Here is a 6076-nt window from a genome sequence, read left to right as displayed (position 1 = left end):
CCCACCATTATTATTATTGAAGCCTTGTTGAGGCTTCTGTTGATCCTTCCATGAGAAATTCGGATGATTTCTCCATAAAGGATTATAGGTGTTTCCATAGGATTCTCCCATGTAATTCACCTCTTCCATTGCAAGATTCTCAGGGTCATAAGCTTCTTCTTCAGAGGAAGCTTCTTTAGTACTGCCGGCTGCAGCTTGCATTCCAGTCAGATTCTGAGAAATCATATTAACTTGCTGAGTCAATAGTTTGTTCTGAGCCAATATGGAATTCAAAGTATCAATCTCAAGAACACCTTTCTTCTGAGTTACCCCATTATTCACAGGATTTCTTTCAGAAGTGTACATGAACTGGTTATTTGCAACCATCTCAATGAGTTCCTGGGCTTCTGCATGGGTTTTCTTCAGATGAAGAGATCCACCAGCAGAGTGGTCCAATGACATCTTGGACAATTCAGATAGACCATCATAGAATATACATAAGATGCTCCATTCTGAAAGCATGTCAAAAGGACACCTTCTGATCAATTACTTGTATCTTTCCCAAGCTTCATAGAGGGATTCACCTTCCTTCTGTCTGAAGGTTTGGACTTCCACTATAAGCTTGCTCAACTTTTGAGGTGGAAAGAATTTGGCCAAGAAAGCATTGACCAACTTTTCCCAAGAGTTCAGGCTTTCTTTAGGTTGTGAGTCCAACCATATCCCAGCTCTGTCTCTTACAGCAAAGGAGAAAAGCATAAGTCTGTGGACCTCGGGATTAACCCCATTGGTCTTAACAGTGTCACAAATTTACAAGAATTTAGCTAAGAACTGATGAAGATCTTCTAATGGAAGTCCACGAAACTTGCAATTCTGCTGCATTAGAGAAACTAATTGAGGCTTAAGCTCCAAGTTGTTTGCTCCAATTGCAGGAATTGAGATGCTTCTTCCATAAAAGTCGGAAGTTGGTGCAGTAAAGTCACCAAGCATCTTCCTTGCATCTCCACCATTGTTGTTATTTTCGGCTGCCATCTCTACTTCTTTTTCGAAAATTTCTGTAAGGTCCTCTCCAGAGTATTGTTCTTTAGCTTCTCTTAGTTTCCTCTTCAGAGTCCTTTCAGGTTCAGGATCAGCTTCAACAAGAATCTTCTTATCCTTATTCCTACTCATATGAAAAAGAAGAGAACAAAGAGAGAAGAGAAATCCTCTATGTCACAGTATAGAGATTCCTTTATGTGAGTAGAAGAATGGAAGAATAGAAGAATGAGGTAGAGGGAGAATAAGAAGAATTCGAATGCAGAGAGAGGGAGAGGGTTCAAATTTTAAGAAGAGAAGTGTTAGTGAATAAATAAAATAAATAAAAAGAGATGAGAGAGAGAGAGTATTCGAATCTTAATTAAAATAAAAGAAAAATATTTTTGTTTTTATTTTAATTATTAGTTAGAATTTGAAATTTAAGAAAAGAAATAAAATAAAATTAAAATTTAAAACAATTAGTTAATTAAAAAAAATTTTGAAAAAGTAGGTAATGGTTTTCGAAAATTAGAGAGAGAGAAAGGTTGTTAAGTGGTTTTGAAAAAGATAAGAAATAGAAAACTTTTTTAAAATCAAACAAAAAGTCAAGTAGTTAATTGAAAAAGTTTTGAAAATAAATTTTAAAAAGATAAGAAGTTAGAAAAAGATTTTGAAATTAATTTTTGAAAAAGATTTGAAAAAGAAATTTAAAAATATTTGATTTTGAAAATTAAAGTTGAAGACTTGACTAACAAGAAACTAAAAAATATGATTCTAGAATTTAAAGATTGAACCTTTCTTAACAGGAAAGTAACAAACTTGAAATTTTTGAATCGAAACATTAAATGTTAGCAATAATTTCGAAAATTATGAAATAAAATTAAGAGAAAGATTTTGAAAATTAATTAAAAAAATTTTGGAAAACATGAAAGAAAAATGAAAAAGATTTGATTTTTGAGAAAGATTTGAAAAGATAAAGTTTTTAAATTGAAAATTTGACTTGACTAACAAAAAACAACTATATTTTAAAAATCTTTGACTAAATCAACCCAAAATTTCGAAATTTATGAGTAAAATAAGAGAAAGATATTATTTTTTATTTTTTGAATTAATGAAGAGAGAGAAAAACAACTCAATGACACATAACATAGGAATTTAAGATCAAAACAAATAATGCATGCAAGAACACTTTGAATGTCAAGATGAACACCAAGAACACTTTGAAGATCATGATGAACATCAAGAACATATTTTAGAAAATTTTTAAGAAAAGAAACACAAGCAAGACACCAAACTTAGAAATTTTTAATGTTTAGACACTATGAATTCAAAAATGCATATGAAAAATAACAAAGAACACAAAACAAAAAAATTAAAGATCAAACAAGGAAAATCATCAAGAACAATTTGAAGATCAAGGAAGAACACATGATAAATTTTCGAGAATTTTTAAGAAAAATTAAAAACATGCAATTGACACCAAACTTAAAATTTGACACAAGACTTTAACAAGAAACACAAAATATTTTTGGTTTTATGATTTTAATTTTTTTTTTGTATATTTTTTTCGAAAATATTTTGGAAAAGAGAAAATAAAGAAATTCAAAATTTTTAATAGGAATTCCAGGATTCATGCAATGTTAGTCTAAAGCTTCGGTCCAAAAGAATTAGACATGGCCAAATGGCCAGCCAAGCTTTAGCAGAGCATTACATACAACAGCCAAATTGATAGGAATCCAAACGCTCTTGCAAAGATAAGTGGAAACCTCAGTCCAAAAGATTAGACATGGCTTAACAACCAGCCAGGCTTCAACCTATCTTATGAAACTCTAGAATTTATTCTTAAAAACTCTGAAGAAACAATATTTTTTTTTCGAAAATAAAATTTAAAAATCTTAAACATAAAATAAAATTACCTAATCTAAGTAACAAGATGAACCGTCAGTTGTCCAAACTCGAACGATCCCCGGCAATGCGCCAAAAACTTGGTGCACGAAATTGTGATTCACACTTTTCACAGCTCCGCACAACTAACCAGCAAGTGCACTGGGTCATCCAAGTAATACCTTACGTGAGTAAGGGTTGATCCCACGGAGATTGTCGGCTTGAAGTAAGCTATGGTCATCTTGTAAATCTTAGTCAGGCGGATTCAATTGGTTATGAGGTTTTGATAATTAAAAGATAAATAAAACATAAAATAAGATAGAGATACTTATATAATTCATTGGTGGGAATTTCAGATAAGCGTTTGGAGATGCTTTGTTGCTTCTGAACTTCTGCTTTCCTACTGTCTTCATCCAATCATGCGTGCTCCCTTCCATGGCAAGCTGTATGATCCTCTCGGATGAAAAATACCAGGTACGGTTTCTGCACAGCTAATCAACTGTCGAATTTCTCGTCTCGGATGAAAAATACTAGGTACAGCTACCGCACGGCTAATCATCTGTCGGTTCTTACTAGCGTCGGAATAGGATCCTTATCCTTTTGCACACTATCACTGCGCCCAACATTCGTAAGTTTGAAGCTCGTCATAGTCATCCCTTCCCAGATCCTACTCGGAATACCACAGGCAAGGTTTAGACTTTTCGGATCTCAAGAATGCTACCAATGGTTCTAGCCTATACCACGAAGATCCTAATCTCACGGACTTGGTCCATGTATTAGAGACCCAAGAGAATATACTCCGGCTGTCGTCCAATAACTACGTTGAACATCATGTAGACCACTTGTGGTTGTCAGGCACGCGGATCTTGGCTAAGCAAGTAACGAAGATAGTGGGTGATTGTCACGGGTCACCCTTTCATTCTGACTTAACTGAATTAAGCACGAGAGTATATCTTGGAGAAGAAGTAGGCGTGAATTGAAAGAGAAACAATAGTACTTGCATTAATTCATGAAGAACAGCAGAGCTCCGCACCTTAATCTATGAGGTGTAGAAACTCCACCGTAAAAAATACAAAGAGAAAATAGTCTAGGCATGGCCGTGTGGCCAGCCTCCAAGTCCAATGATGATAATATCATAATCCCCTAATACAATAGTAAAAAATGCTCTTTATACTAAACTAGTTACTAGAGATTACAGAAAATGAATAACTAAGTGCAGATAGTGCAGAAATCCACTTTCGGGGCCCACTTGGTGTGTGCTTGGGATGAGCATTGAAGCTTTTACGTACATAGGCCATTCTTGGAGTTAAATGCCAGCTTGGGAGCCAGTTTGGGTGTTTAACTCCAGTTCTGGTGCCAGTTTTGGCGTTTTACTCCAGAAAAGGGTCTTTGGTGGGCGTTTGAACGCCAGTTTGGGCCATCAAATCTCGGGAAAAGTATAGACTATTATACATTTCTGAAAAGCCCAAGATGTCTACGTTCCAACGCAATTGAGAGAGCACCAATTGGGCTTCTGTAGCTCCAAAAAATTCACTTCGAGTATAGGAGGGTCAAAATCCAACAGCATCTGCAGTCCTTTTTCAGCCTCTGAATCAGATTTTTGCTCAGGTCCCTTAATTTCAGCCAGAAAATACCTGAAATTATAGAAAAACACAAAAACTCATAGTAAAGTCTAGAAATGTGATTTTTGCATAAAAACTAATAAAAATATAATAAAAAGTAACTAAAACATACTAAAAACTACCTAAAAACAATGCCAAAAAGGGTATAAATTATCCGCTCATCAGCCACCATGACCAAATATCATAGTACTCATCTCTCAAACACAACGAATTGCACTCACTCATCATTTAAATATAATTATGCATCAACGATCATTTCCTCATCCATTTCAGAACCATCAAAGTTCAGAGCCACAATTTATCCCAATTATCTAGAATCATTATCTGCATTAGTTCACTAAGCTTTTAAGTACTCAAAGCATAAAGCATTTCTAATCATGCCCTACTATTCCTTATTATTACCATACTATGTTAACGCTCCAGTAGGCTTCCGCTGCGTCACTCTGATTTCTCATCAAGTACTAGTCCTATCACTTACTTTCTCAAGTACTAAACCACAACTTAGCATGACTGACATTCACTAGATTTCATTTCTGATAACCAAAACCAAATACCAACTTAATCGTACTTTTAACACGTTGTTACCGATCTTTCACTTACCTCTTCCTAAACCGTCGGATCTAGCGGTAACCCCGTCGTCATAGTGAATACACGACCTTGTTGTTGCCTCTTGGCAATATTCTAGTTAACCTTCTCATGACAGTTCCAAGACATGTGTCCGGCTCCTTCACAACTATAACAAGGTCCCAATCCAGCTTGACATGGTGTTTCCGGGTGGTAGCTTCCACATCGCCTACAAGTCATTCCATTCTGAGGTTGCTTTCCATTCCTCCTCCCTTGGTGATTGTTGTTGTTGTTCCTTCGGGGATTGTCTCGAAAAATCTTTCATATAGGGACTTGGTCTTGTCTTCACTCACCCCTCAAACGATGAGCAACTAAAGGTTGAATCTGCTCTATTCTCTTTTCTCGCATATCACTATCACTGGGTTTCGCACAATAACTCGGTACAGTTCTCAACACTTTCGATCCCTTAGATATAACCCAACTCGCTTCTGCTGTGTCACTCTTATTCTTAACTTTCAAGAGCCTAGCTACTCCTCTAAGTTAATTAAATATCGCTCCGTCTCAGCAACTAATGGTCCTCGACTAATCGTCGACTTAGACTTTATGATTATCAACACTTGTCATGCATCACGAACGAATATTACATATTAATGATATACATGAAAGTTAGAAATTCAACTACTAGTTTACGATTACCTCGGATGCGTGAGAATCGAATTCGGTTGCATCCCGGCCTTCTTTGTAGGGACAATTCTAAGATATATGCCCTGATCTCCCACACTTGTAGCATACGCCTAGACTGGCCCTGCACGGTCTGTTTGGATGATACTTCTTGCATCTCAAGCACCTCAAATCTTCTGGTTGAGTACTAGTCTGCCCTTCTGGATTCGGCCCTTGACGGTTGTCATTTCTTCGGTCATTGTTCCGGCGTTGAGAACGTGAAATAGCAAAATGACCCCCCTTGAAACTTTGGCTCCTAGGTGCAATCTTTGTCTTCTTTCCCCCTTTCCTTGGTA

The 6076-nt window shown here is 36.1% G+C and overlaps 1 non-coding gene across 1 annotated transcript; it reads left to right on the top strand.

Annotated features, from left to right (window-relative positions):
• The first annotated feature begins 495 nt into the window (after positions 1 to 495).
• LOC148579425 (small nucleolar RNA R71) lies at positions 496 to 603 on the top strand. Its single transcript, XR_015897367.1, has one exon. It is a non-coding gene; the product is annotated as a small nucleolar RNA R71 (small nucleolar RNA).
• Positions 604 to 6076: the final 5473 nt, after the last annotated feature.

The sequence above is a fragment of the Arachis ipaensis genome, chromosome B10, assembly GCF_059453495.1.
Source record: "Arachis ipaensis isolate K30076 ecotype BB chromosome B10, ASM5945349v1, whole genome shotgun sequence".
Classification (NCBI taxonomy): Eukaryota; Viridiplantae; Streptophyta; class Magnoliopsida; order Fabales; family Fabaceae; genus Arachis; species Arachis ipaensis.
The sequence above is the reverse complement of the archived record's forward strand: the minus strand, read 5'-3'. Positions and strand labels throughout refer to the sequence as shown.